This window comes from Heteronotia binoei, chromosome 15 (assembly GCF_032191835.1).
Source record: "Heteronotia binoei isolate CCM8104 ecotype False Entrance Well chromosome 15, APGP_CSIRO_Hbin_v1, whole genome shotgun sequence".
Taxonomy (NCBI): Eukaryota; Metazoa; Chordata; class Lepidosauria; order Squamata; family Gekkonidae; genus Heteronotia; species Heteronotia binoei.
The window spans coordinates 43,314,861-43,329,649 of NC_083237.1; positions in this window are offsets into that span (position 1 = coordinate 43,314,861).

The window sequence follows — 14,789 nt, forward strand, 5'->3', positions numbered from 1 at the left end:
GATCTCCTTCTTAGTTGTCAAAGGGGACCTCACTCCCTTTGTCACCAGTGGAAGAACTGGTTGGATCCAACATATCTTCCATCATAATCATTCCAGAGGTATAGTAGCCCAGGCTAACCTGACCTCCTCAGATCTTGGAAGCTAAGCAGCATTGGCCTTGGCTAGTATTTGGAAGGGAGGCCTCCAAGGAATGCCAGGGATGTGTGACACAGAGACAGGTAATGGCAAACCACCCCTGAGCATCTCTTACCTTGAAAACCCTACAGGGTTACCATAAGTCAGCTGTAATTTGATGGGGGGTGGGAAATAGTGTTAGCCTGTGGAACAAAATAAAACAGGAGACCAGTGAGCATCTTTAAAACAGAGCATTTATTCCAGCCTAGACTTTAATAAATCAGAGCTCACTTCATCATTTGCATGGAATGAACATGTAGAACTGTAAGGAATAATGACTGCAGATGTATACTTCACAAATTGAATAAAGTGAACTCTGACTCATGACAGCTTGGACTGGAATCCATTTTGTTAGTGTTTAAACCGCCAGGACTCCTGTTTTTAGATATCATCTGATACACTTTTTTTAAAAAATGGGGGGGGGGGGGGAGAGAAAGCTGTCAACAGCCACATCTCACAGAGATGTAGAGTTGCCAAGGCCAATTCAAGAAATATATGGGGACTTTGGAGGTGGACTCCAGGAAACTTTGGCCATGGAGCCAGGAGACATTGGGGGTGGAGCCAGTAGCAAGTTTATGACAAGCATAATTGAACTCCAAAGGGAATTCTGGCCATCACATTTAAAGGGACTGCACACCTTTTAAATGTTTTCCCTCAACTGGAAATAATGATAGGGGCACCTTCTTTTGGGGCTCATAGAATTGGACCCTCTGGTCCAATCTTTTTGAAACTTGGAGGGTGTTTTGAGGAGAGGCACCAGATGCTATGCTGAAACTTTGGTGCCTCTAACTCAAAAAACAGGGGGGGGGGGGCAGAGCCCAATACCCAGGCCTTCCCGGACCCCAATCAATTCTCCATTATTCCCTATGGGAATCAGTCTCCATAGGGAATAATGGAAGGCCCAGCTTCCCCCCACCCTGCTTTCTGATGACCCTGAAGCATGGGGGAGGGCCTCCAAATCGGGGGATCCCCTGCCCCCACCTTGGGATTGGCAACCCTACAGGGGTGAGATGTAACCAAGTACAATTCAGGTGCCATCAGCAAAAGTATGGAGACCATCATCGTAGCTTATTTCTGTTTAATAATACTTACATCCATCTGACAAAGAAAGACATGAGACAACTACAGGATAGTGTGGCTAGCTAGAGAGTGCAACTAGAACTTACTTAATTTGGCTAGATCCAGGTGGCCCTGTGTTGTTTGGCTTCAGTCAACTTTATACCTTCTGTTTATCTCCTATTAAGGTGATTTTGAGTCACTCTGGTTTATAGAGACAACAGAGCCATTTGTTGTAGTTCTATTGCTGTGAAGAGTAATTGGTTTATTGCCTCTGGCTTGGAGTAACTTGAAACAAACTCCTGAAAGTGTTCTGCACCTAACACAGAATGTAGGCCTCGTGCTCTAATTTAACACCAACAGGGTGTCACTAAATTATGGCATGACAAGGCCTCAACATTTTTCATGACTGGAAAAATCTACTTTTTTCTTCTTTAATTAAAAAAAAAACCTGACCTGATAAGGAATGCTCAAAAGCTTGCACACACAAGCACACCCCCACACCCTGAAACCCCGACAGAGGCCAGGGAGCAACCAGCAATCCTATGCTTGGGTGATCTAGTAAAACTCCAGGCTCGGAGGTTATAACCCTATTTGCTGCACACGCAAAATAGCAATTTCTGCAACATTACCACAATGCCAGCACAAGCTATGGATCTCTAGCATGCTGTTTTGGGAGGAAAGGCTAGTGGGGTTTAGGGTTGCCAAGTCCAATTCATGAAATATCTGGGGACTTTGGGGGTGGAGCCAGGAGACTTTGGGGGTGGAGCCAGAAGACATTGGGGTGGAGCCAGGAGCAAGGATGTGACAAGCATAATTGAACTCCAAAGGGAGTCCTGGCCGTCACATTTCAAGGACCGCACACCTTTTAAATACCTTCCTTTCATAGGAAATAATGGGTAGGGGCACCTTCTTTAGGGGCTCATAGAATTGGACCACCTGGTCCAATCTTTTTGAAACTTAGGGAGTATATTGGGGAGAGCCACTGGATGCTATACTGAAAATCTGGTGCCTCTACCTCAAAAAACAAGGCCCCCAGAGCCCCAGATACCCACGGATCAATTCTCTATTATTTTCTATGGGAATAAGCCTCCATAGGGAATCATGAGTTCCCAGCAGACATTTCCCCCCCCACACACACTTTCTGATTACCCTGAAGGGGGGGAGGGCCTCCAAACCGGGGGATCCCCTGCCCCCACCTGGGGATTGGCAACCCTAGTGGGGTTACCAGTGAGTATAGTGAAGGGCCAACCGTACAGATAATAATGTAATTTTTTAACCCCGTCTACAATAGCCAACCCCTCCTTATCTATTTGCACGTAGTTGCACTCCGGTTTCTGCAATGTTCTCAAATAGTAAGCCACTGAAACCTCTCGGCCGTCCAGCAGCACATGCTCTCAGACTGCCCTCACCCTGTAAGGAGATGCGTCACAGGCTAAGACCATGGCCAACCGCTCGTCGAAATGCGCCAGCAGACTGTTCTATGTCAGCAGGTCCTTCATTGTTTGGAATGCGGTTGCCTACTGGCAGCCCCACACTCATGGAGCCCTTTTGTTCAGCAAGCGGTGGAGGGGTTCTGCGGGGAAGGAAGGCGTGGTAAAAGTTGAGGAGGCCCAAGAAGGCTTGTAGTTCCGCTTTATTAGTGGGGGCAGGGGCGCTTTGTGTGGCCTCACAGCGCTTTGTTTATGGTACACTTATAATCCGCGCAGAGGTGGACGCGGCCATCAGGCTTCGCGGGGGTGACGATGGGCGTTTCCCAGCGTGCATTACCGTCTGGCTCTAGCACTCCCTGCGCTACCAGGAAGTCTAGCTCCTCCTCTTTCTTATGTTTGAGGGCGAAGGGAACTCGCCGTGCCTTCAGCCATATGGGCTGGACGTTTGGCTTCAGTTGTTGGGACCCTGGGAGGCCCGTGTAAGTCCCCAGGGTCCCGTCGAAAACTGCTGGGAACTCCCCACAGATGCTCTGGAAGTCTCTGGGCTGTGTGGGGACCTGAGGTAATCCTGTTACTTGGATCCCTAAAGGCCCAAACCATGTTCGGACCAGCAAGCTGCAGAAGTCCCCTTCCACGACTATCAGGGGCAACTGTCCAGAGAAGTTGCCATACTTCACTCTCAGGAGTCCCACTCCCTTAACTGCAATCGCACATTTCTGATAATCCCGAACTATAAACGGGAATGACTGCAGTTTGGTTTCCCCCCTGGGGCATAATTTCCGGAAAACTCTCAGAGAAATAATAGTCTGTCCGGCCCCCGAATCTACTTACATTCTTCATGGTTTGCCCTCGATGTTAACAGTCACTTGCAATCTCCCATGGGAGGACAGGGGAAGTTGGCATACCTGCTCTTCCGAAGTGGCGATGTAGTGGAGATCTTCCGCCATGGCAATGTCCTGGTTTCTGCCTGGGTCCCACCTGCTGGCATTTCTCACGGTGGAGCCAGGGTTGCCAAGTCCAATTCAAGAAATATCTGGGGACTTTGGGGGTGGAGCCAAGATCAAGGCTGTGACAAGCATAATTGAACTCCAAAGGGAGTTCTGGCCATCACATTTAAAGCGACGGCACACCTTTTCAATTCCTTCCTTCCATAGGAAATAGTGAAGGATAGGGGCACCTTCTTTTGAGGCTCATAGAATTGGACCCCCTGGTCCAATCTTTTTGAAACTTGGGGTTATTTGGGGGAGAGACACTAGATGCTATACTGAAAATTTGGTGCCCCTACTCCAAAAAACAGCCCCCCCAGAGCCCCAGATACCCGCGGATCAATTCTCCATGATTTTCTATGGGAATATATCTCTATAGGGAATAATAGAGTTCGCAGCAGACATTTCCCTCCCCTGCCCCCCACTTTCTGATGACCCTGAAGCGGGGGGAGGGTCTCCAAACCGGGGGATCCCGTACCCCCACCTGGGGATTGGCCACCCTAGGTGGAGCGCTTGGGCCGAGAACAGCAGACCTTTGTGAGATGGCCCGTTTTCCCGCATTGGTGGCAGACTGTATCTCAGAATCGGCAGGAACGTCGCTCGTGGGGGTCCCCACAGCTGGCGCACTCTTGAGCAGGCGCTGTCTCGGATGAACGGTTTGGCGGTTTCTTCTGTGCTGCGTGCCATAGCTTGTGAGCGTCATTTTCCCTGGAGTCCTCTGACTCGGATGAGGAGGCGGCAGCTTGATGTGTAGAGGCAGTGGCTCGCTCCTTCCTCAATTTCTCGTATGGAGTAGCCTCCTTGATGGCCTTGGCTAGGTCAGTGTCATCCTTCCCCACCAACATCCGTCTCAGTTTCTCGTCCCGCAGGCAGAAGACGAACCAGTCCCTTAACGCTTCATCGAGGACTGGGAATTCACCGCGGAGCAACAACCAGCGGAGGGTGGCACTGAACTCTGCCACCGACTCATTCGGTTGTTGGCGGCTGTGACGGTAATGAACGGGTTAACAAGAAAACTAAGGATGCATAAAGCCTGTGTCAGGTGATCTGAGGGTGGGGGCCAGAGTGCTCAGAACTCTCAAAGGTGATTGACAGCTAACGGCTGAGAGCAGTTAGTGTCAGACAGAGTCTGAGGGAGACTGCTGAAGAGAGCGGTTGGTCTGAGAAGGAGCTGAGACAGGAGCTGAGGAGAGTCTTCGAGAGAAGCAAAGCTCACTGTTCACTCTATAAAGACAGCCACAGGGCTGTGTGTGACTAGAGAAGAGTCACAGTAAAAGACCTGAGAGGTCACAGACACAGATACACTTCTCTTAAGAGCTAAAGAGGTGGTTGAGGGAAAGATGTGGGTCTAGAAGTCTGAAGGGCTGGGAGAAGAGACACCAGTTGACTTAAGGGACTTGGCACATTACACCCAAGAGGCCAACTCAGAATAGTGTTGGAGAGTGAAAGCTGTATGATCTGTGAAACCTGAGAGACCTAAGTGAATTTGATATTATAAAGCCTGAACTACGAAGAAACTGTTAACTGCTTGAGATACAATATAGCCCATGTATATATTTCCCATTCCCCAGTTGAAGACGGTGTGTGTATGTTAATAAATTTCTGTGGTTTACTTTAAAGTTCTCTGGTGCCAGTATATTGGGAAAACTATCAAAGCTGCTGTGGTCCCCTACAAACTGAGTTTATATCCATCTAAAAGCAAAACAAAAACCCTGAAGAGACTAGTAGTGAGAAATCCATATTACACCCACCCCTTGAGTTTCATAGTCGTGAGGTAAAATTCAAAAGGAAGAACTGAGGTGGAAGAGGGGCTGGGGTAGCCATAAGCCACATATAGAAGCAATCCAGTGAGACCACGAGGTGCGCTGTTATAGCGGCGCTCCGAGAACTCGAGGCAGCGAGCCAGGATGGTTGGTTGTGGAGCAAAGTGCATAGTGAAGGCCATGATGATCTCATCGAAGGTGGCCGCCTTGAGGGTCACAGGCGCCATTAGCCCTTGGGCCAACTCCAGGACATCCATGCCACAGCAGCTGAGCAGCAGCAACTTCTTTTTGCGCCCCATGACCTCGTTGTAGTCGACGTGGTTCTCCAGTTGCTCTAACCAGGTCTCCCATCTCTCCAAGTTGCCCACATCGAAGGCTTGAATTGGTCCTGGCATAAAGGCCATCTCGTCAGCGGCAGCGGGCCAAGCACGTTGCCGAATCCGAGCAGCAATGCGCGATGCGATGCCTGCTGGGCCACTCACCAGAATCCCACCTTCGTTGCCACTATAATATAGTGGGTTCAGTGCATGGTAGAGGCGAGGTGGTAGTGAGTCATCAGCTCGTTATTGATTATAGCATCTTGAGGCATACACATAAGACTGGCTAACTGGGCCCACAGGGCCAACTATATACACTCTCGTGTTCCCGCGCAAGCGTTTGATTGGACCATTCAAATCAGCAGGGGGCCCGTGATTGGAGCAGGGCAGCAGGGTTTTGGATCCTGCTGCCCATTGTTCCCAAGTCCCCAAGCTCTGGCCGTCTGACTCCAATGAGCCCGGCAGGAGCACACTTTCAGTTCTCACTTGAGTCCGCATACATTACATCTTTATTCATCATGTATGTATTTATTAAGATGTTTATATCCCACCTTTTCCAATTGCTCTCAGAGCAGCTTACAATAAAACCCTATACTCTTTTGCACCCAAGCTAATAAAATGGCTGCAAACTAAATTCAGTTAAAAGCTCCTGCGAATAAAACAGCCTCAGAGCCTTCTAAAAGCTTCCCGGGGTGGTACACCCCTCACCAGCTTGGGGAGGATGTCTGTTCTATAAAGTGGGAGCAACCACAGAGAAAACACTTATACCAGGTGGGCCATCTTTAATGAGTGAACACCCAGAAAGTGTCAGCAAGCTGAAGACCATAGGTGGCAGACAGAGACATAAGGGGAATGTTAGTCCTTTAGATATTTAGGTCCCAGGTAGAGTTGCCAAACCTGAGTTGGGAAATACCTGGAGATTTTTGGGGGGTGGAGCCTGGGGATGGCGAAGTCCGAGGAGAAGAGAGACCTCCGCAGGGTATGGTGCCATACAGTCTATACTCCAAAGCAGCCATTTTCTCCAGGAGAACTTATCTTGGTCATCTGGAGATCGATTGTAATACTGGAATATCTCCATATGCCATCTTTGAAGGAAGAAGAAGATATTGGATTTATACCCTGCCCTATACTCTGAATCTCAGAGTCTCAGATCAGCTTACAATCTCCTTTACCTTCCCCCACCACACAACAGACACCCTGTGAGGTGGGTGGGACTGAGAGAGCTCTCACAGAAGCTGCCCTTTCAAGGACAGCTCTGCGAGAGCTATGGCCGACCCAAGGCCATTCCAGCAGGTGCAAGTGGAGGAGTGGGGAATCAAACCCGGTTCTCCCAGATAAGAGTCTGCGCACTTAACCACTACACCAGACTGAACATAATCAACACCTGAACTTGGAACTAAACTAGCAGCCAACGTATAATAGGCAAGATGCATACTTTAATTAGAACTGTAATAACATTTTGTTAAGCTATAAAACAAATTGTATAATTAGCTCCCAACATCCTTTTTCTGCTTCTCTTGTCCCCCTGGTCATGTATGACATATTTATCATATAACATAAGAACATAAGAGAGGCCATGTTGGATCAGGCCAATGGCCCATCCAGTCCAAAACACTGTCATACAGTGGCCAAAACCCCCAGGTGCCATCAGGAGGACCACCATAACCCTAACCCAGTGGGTCCAGGACACTAGAAGCCCTCCCATTGTTGCCCCCTACAAGCACCAAGAATTGGACTTTTCTAAATTTGTTATACAGGATCACATTATGGGTTGTGATTTTTTATCCATCTATATAATATATAAGGATAATATGTAATCTTATTATCATAGAGATTGTTTGGGGGGTTTTATATGGGGCTCACGCGCTTGAGCCCCCAGACCCCACAAAGCCTGAAGACAGAAATGTGGGTGGATCACGCATTTGGCATATCAGCCTGAGCCGCCCACGTTGTGTCTGAAAGGCTAAAAGGGCACAGACATCTTACACTCATATTCTCGCTTCTTGTTGCTGACACATGTATTCTTGATAAATTGCTGGCTGTATCGAATCTTGGGGGCTATGAAGACATAACCTCATGCATGCTTCCTGTTTCATTAACTGCCTGAGATGTATAAATAAAATCAGGACTTGCAGAGAGCAAGCTTCCCTCACTTCCTCAATACACGTGTCGAGAGTCTTCATTCCTACAGTTTTACATTGTGATTCCAGTTTGGGGGAGGGGGGGGTTGGCTAACCTGAATGACATAATTCTTCAACAAAAGAACAACAAATTATGTCTTATCAAGCTTCTGAATTGAGATTCCCTTAAGTGGTTTTCCATTACAGTCATTTGGCTTGGAAAAAGATTCAGGATTTCTTACTCTGTATAGCTGTTAACTATCTTAGCAAACCCTGGAACTCCCCACCCATTACAGGTTTCAGCTAGTTTTGCATAACTAGTGAATAGTCTTTGTATTTAACTTGATTGGATTTGAATTTTACCATATACTTCCTTCATTTAATGGTTTCTGGACCCAAAGGCCTGGTAGTGTGGAATAAACAGTTCCTTGGTGCCCACTTTCTTCTTCCCCAAAGCAGAGCAATTCTAACTTTCATCCACCTCATATAGAGGATGTCTACAGGGAGCACTCATTTGAGAATCAGCTGTCTCCATTATAGGACCCTTGGCTTGGAAGCTCCCTGCACTTTGCGACTGGCTCCAGCCCTCATGGCATGGCAATGATTTTGTAGTTGGCCACCTCCCCATGGCTGCCATTTGTGTTGCGGCCCACTAACTTTTCTCAAAATTCTGAAGGTGCTCATAGTAGGATTGCCAAGTCCAATTCAAGAAATATTTGGGGACTTTGGGGGTGGAGCCAAGAGACATCGGGGCGGAGCCAAGAGCAAGGGTGTGGCAAGCATAATTGAACTCCAAGGGAGTTCTGGCCATCACATTTAAAGGAACCACACACCTTCCACAGGAAATAATGAAGGATAGGGGCACCTTCTTTTGGGGCTCATAGAATCGTTTTGAAACTTGGGAGGTACTTTGGGGAGAGTCACTAGATACTATACTGAAAATTTGGTGCCTCTACCTCAAAAAACAGCTCCCTCAGAGCCCCTGAAACCTCCAGATCAATTCCCCCATTATACCCTATGAGAATCAATCTCCACATAGAGAATAATGCTCAGCAGACGTGAGAGGATGCAAGGACTACAAGTCCCAGCATGCACCTCGCGAAGGAAGGCCAGACTGGAGCAAATAGCAGGCCGGTGGTGGGCGGGTCTTTGTAACTCGGAGGAAGGGAGAAGCTTGAAGCCAGGCAGGGAAAGAGACAAGACGCTGTTCCACCCCCACCCCCGCTATCAGATTTTTAGGGAGCGGGGGATTAGGCTGCTAATCCAGGGGTCCCCTGGCAGGGCGGGGGGGTTGGGAAGCCTAGCTCATAGGCTCAATAAGGATCCCAGTTGAGACTGGGGCCAGTCCTGTATTCCTATCAACCTTTCCCTCACTGCATTAGTGGTTGGTCTCTAGCTCACTAGGAGCAAAACTATATCCATATAAGGGTCTTGTGCAGGGCTTTTGGGGGGCAGGAACGCACAGGAAGACAGTTCCAGCTGGCTTGATGTCAGGGGATGTGGCCTAGTATGCAAAGGAGTTCCTGCTGGACTTTTTCTACAAAAAAAGCCCTATATAAAACAATGGTGACATCAGGGGATGTGGCCTAATATGCAAATTAGTTAATGCTGGGCTTTTTCTACAAAAAAGGCCCTGGTCTTGTGGCATTGTGATGAATTATTGTAAAAAAAAATTTCTGAATCAAAGCCTGCTTCCATCAGATAAATGGTCAGCTGGGTAGATTCAAATTCTCATTCTTCCGAGGAACTAGCTGGATAACATTGGGCCAGTCTCTCTCTCTCTCTCTCTCTCTCATTGCGTAATCAACTTCATAGTGTTGTTGTTAGGATAAATAGCAAAAAGATTGTAACCTTTTTGGGATTGTTATTGGGAAGAAAAGTGGAAAGTGGAGTGTTACTATTTAAATAAAAATGAAGAGATTACATGTTATCCTACATTGGTGGAGGATAACATGCCAGAATTTGACACACAGGGGATATCCTAAACAAGTGTTACAGAAATCACACTCCAGAGCTAATCAGAAAGAACGGAGTGAAATTTTGTATACATCTTGAGAAAGACAGGTTACCTATAATAATATTGTTTGGAGCAGACAATAGGCAGAAACAGCAGGATTGATTAAATGTATAATCAACAAACATTGGCATCTTGTATCAGAACTTCCAGGCTGTCAGAGTTCTCTAGGCTTCCCAACCCTCCCACCCTGGCGGGGGACCCCAGGATTTCCACCCTCTTCCCCCGCTCCCCCCAAAAAGGAAGCGGGGGGAGGGGGGAAACGGCGCCAGAGAGCATGGCGAGCCGCCCCATCCCGGAGCGGGCGCCGCCACCGTGCCACTGCTACACCCTTCCCGCCCACTGCAGCTACTCCTCCGAGATGGGCCCAGGCTGAGCCCATCTCGGAGAAGCAGCCACGGCGAGCGGAGAAGAGGTGACAGCTGTGCAGCGGCATTGCCCGCCCCGCCTCCGAGGCAAAACCAGAGAAGGGGAAGGCGGAGGCAGGCCAGGAGCATGGCGAGCCGCGAATCCGGGCCCTTCTAGGACCCAGACTCGTGGCTCGCCACGCCCCCAGCCCGCCTCCACCCCCCCCCTCCGATTCCACCGCAGCTGCTCCTCCGAGATGGGCCCAGGCTGAGCCCATCTCGAAGGAGCAGCCATGGCTTCCTACTGATCTGCAGCCCAAACTGCTGGGGTGGGACCGAGTTCGAGTCTTCCTTTGAATTTGAGAAGGTCGAGGTCCCAGGAAAGAGTTGAGGCGTGGGGAGGGAGGGAGAGAAGAGGCCTGCCGCCTCCCTTAGGATGCCCCCCCTCTGTCTGTTCTGCCCCGAACTCTCCGTCCCCAGCGGAAATGAGTCACCAAATGTGGGTTGCTTTTCGCGGCTGCCGCCTGCGCTCTGCAGCCTCCTTGCACATCCTTTGGCCCGGAATCCTCGAGGCCAGCCGCTTGGGCTCTGACCTGGGCCGGCATGAGTCGAGGAGGGAAGCCCCACGCAGAGGCTGCCTCCACCGCCTGAGCACAGGGCGGCTCGCCACGTTCCCCGGCACCGTTTCCCCCTCCCCCTAGCTCCACCCCAGTGTCTCCTGGCTCCACCCCCAAAGTCCCCAGATATTTCTGGAGTTGGACTTGGCAACCCTAGAGTTCTCCTATTATAGCTTTCAGAAGAACCAATAATCTGCAGGATTATTAGAGAGAAAGCAATGGGTCACATTTAACAGTCTGTAGGTTCAGGAGGGTAGCCATGTTGGAGCACCAGAATAAAGTTTTTGTGCTTAAAACAATTTTATTGGTCTCTCTCGGCTTGACTTCGGGAACGAAGATTTAAGAAGGGTGCAGTAGTCCACGTCTGCTGCAGGTTCGCTGGTGGCTGACAAGACCAATGCAGGACAGGCAGATCCGGCCACAGTGGCTGCAGGGAAAAGTCTGATTTGGGGTTGCTGCTGTAGCAGTGCGATTCTTCCTCAATCTCCTTTTGTCCAGCTATGCGTGCGTTCTCAAAGGAAGAGACAGCCTGGTGGATGGTGTGCCTCCATGCTTTGCAATCTGAGGCTAGGTCAGACCACTGGTGATGGTTGATGCGACAGGTGCCAAGGGATTTCTTCAAGGAGTCCTTGTACCTCTTCTTTGGTGCCCCTCTATTTCGATGGCCGGTGGAAAGTTCGCCATACAGAGCAATCTTGGGAAGGCGGTGGTTTTCCATCCTAGAAATATGCCCTGCCCAGCGCAGCTGCGTCTTCAACAGCAGTGCCTTGATGCTTGTAACCTCCACCCTCTTGAGGACTTCAGTGTTGGTCACAAAGTCACTCCATTGGATGTTGAGGATGGTGCGAAGGCAGCGCTGCTGAAAGCACTCAAGGAGTCGCAGGTGATGACAGTATAAAACCCAGGATTCGGAGCCGTAGATGAGGGTTGTCATCACAACCGCTTTGTAAACATTGATCTTTGTGCCTTTTTTCAGATGCTTGTTGCTCCACACTCTTTTGTGCAGTCGGCCAAATGCACGGTTTGCCTTTGCCAGCCTGTTGTCAATTTCCTTGTCGATCTTAGCATCTGAGGAGATGATGCACCCCAGGTAGCTGAACTGCTGGACTGTCTTCAGAACTGATTCACCCACAGTGATGCAGGGAGGATGATAATCTTCCTGGGGTGCAGGCTGGTGGAGAACTTCTGTCTTCTTCAGACTAACTTCTAGGCTGAATAGCTTGGCAGCCTCTGCAAAGCAGGACGTCATATGCTGCAGAGCTGATACCGAGTGGGAGATGAGTGCAGCATCATCAGCAAACAGTAGCTCTCGGATAAGTTTTTCCATTGTCTTGGAGTGAGCCTTTAGTTGCCTCAGGTTGAACAGGCTGCCATCAGTGCGATAGCGGATGTAGACACCATCGTCATCATCTAGATTTACTGTGGCTCTTTGAAGCATCATGCTAAAGAAGATCGTAAAGAGAGTTGGCGCGAGAACGCAGCCTTGCTTTACACCTGTGCCTATTGGGAAGGGCTCTGAGAGGTCGTTGCAGTGTCTGACTTGGCCTTGCTGGTCTTCATGTAGCTGGATGATCGTGCTGAGGAACCTTGGGGGACATCCTAAACGTTCCAAGATTTGCCACAGGCCTTTCCTGCTAACGGTATCGAAAGCTTTGGTAAGGTCGACAAAAGTCACATATAGGCCCTTGTTCTGTTCCCTGCATTTCTCTTGGAGCTGCCTGAGAACAAATACCATGTCGGTGGTGCTCCTGTTAGCTCTGAAGCCGCACTGGCTCTCTGGGAGGAGTTCTTCTGCAATGGTGGGCACCAGTCTGTTCAGGAATATTCTGGCAAGGATTTTGCCTGCGATGGAGAGCAGGGTTATCCCCCGGTAGTTGGAGCAGTCTGACTTTTCCCCTTTGTTCTTGTGTAGAGTGATGATGATTGCATCGTGAAAGTCCTGTGGTAGTTTGCCTTGTTCCCAGCAGGTGACAAGTACTTTGTGAAGTGTGCTATGTAGTACGGTGCCCCCAAGCTTCCAGCTCTCTGGTGGGATTCCATCAACTCCCGCTGCCTTGCCACTTTTCAGTTGCTTGATGGCTTTAACAGTCTCTTCTAGGGTGGGGATCTCATCCAACTCTGTTTTCACTGGTTGAAGTGGGGTGAGGTGGATTGCTGAATCTTGAACTATGCGGTTGGCACTGAAGAGAACCTGAAAATACTCCGACCACCGGTTCAGTATGGATGCCTTGTCTGTGAGGAGCACTTGGCCATCTGCACTACGCAAGAGACTCTGAGCCTGATATGATGGGCCATATACTGCCTTCAGGGCTTCGTAGAACCCTCTTAAATCACCAGTGTCTGCACACAGCTGGGTTCTCTCTGCAAGCTTGGTCCACCACTCGTTCTGAATGTCTCGAAGCTTGCACTGGAGGTTGCTACATGCAGCGCGAAAGATTGCTTTTTTCCCAGTACAGGAGGGCTGAGCAAGATGTGCTTGGTAGGCAGATCTCTTTTTCGCTAGTAATTCTTGGATCTCTTGATTGTTCTCGTCAAACCAGTCCTTGTTCTTCCTTGTGGAGAATCCCAAGACTTCTTCAGAGATCGACAGGATGGTAGTTTTTAGGTGTTCCCAGAGTGCTTCTGGAGAAGGATCTGTGGGGCAACTGGGGTCCTCAATTCTTGACTGGAGTTTTGCCTGGAAGGCAGCTTTAACTTCGGCTGACTGAAGGCTGCCAACCTGAAGCTTCCTCCGAGGGATACCTCCTCTCCTGGGTGTGGGTTTAAAGTGAAGACGGAGATTGCAGCGTACAAGACGATGATCCGTATGACATTCCGCACTGGGCATTACTCGGGTGTGTAAGACATCTCAAAGGTCTCTCTGGCACACCAGAATGTAGTCAATAAGGTGCCAGTGCTTGGACCATGGGTGCATCCAGGTTGTCTTCAGGCTGTTCTTCTGCTGAAAGATAGTGTTGGTGATGATGAGCTGGTGCTCCGTGCAGAATTCTAGCAGGAGGCGCCCGTTATCATTGCAGTTGCCAATGCCATGTTTGCCAAGTACTCCTTTCCAGGCTTCTGAGTCTTTACCTACTCTGGCATTGAAGTCGCCAAGGATGATCACCTTGTCCTCTGTAGGGGTCTTCCGTACGAAGTTGCGTAGATCAGCATAGAACTTGTTCTTTTCTGCAGGATCTGCTTGAAGGGTTGGGGCATACACACTGAAGAGGGTTGCATGCTGCTTGTTTTGAAGTGGGAGGCGCATGGACATGATGCGATCTGAGTGACCTGTTGGCAGGTTTTCGAGTTTGGAGGCAATGGAGTTCCTGACCATGAAGCCAACGCCAGAAAGGCGGCTCTCAGCCTTTGACTTACCCAACCAGTAGAGGGTATAGCCAGCACCATGTTCTTGAAGACTACCTTCCTCAGGGAAACGGACCTCACTGAGAGCTGCTATGTCAATATTCAACCTGAGAAGTTTGTGGGCAACTAGAGCAGAGCATCGTTCAGGGCGACCATTGTCTACTGTGTCAAGCATGGTTCTGATGTTCCAACACGCAAGCTTTAGTCTTTGCACACTTTGTGAGGCAGGTGCATGCCTTTTCTTTGTTGTTATTTTTTGACCGCAAGTAAGGATGCCCGTTGACCGTGGCTAGCCAACTGGGGTGGGGGAGACGAGCTTTGTTTAGGCCACCTTTTCTAGGCCCCTCTCCGTGTGGAGCAAGCAGTACTGTCCCTAGATAAGGCTGCTTGGTCGTTCAGGGTGCTGCCGAAAGATGCTTTCGTCTCCGGGTCAGCATCAGGCGACCAATACCCTGAACCGCCTACATGCAGGATTGGGACTGCAGCTTCCAGTGGCATCTTCTACCTGCCGTTTCGCCCCTTGCCCATCGCTGCAGGACTTGGTGTGTTGTGGGTTGTGGATATGCCCTTCAGGCCTGCGCAAAGGAATTTTTAGGTGAAGCACAGTGTGCACGGTACTG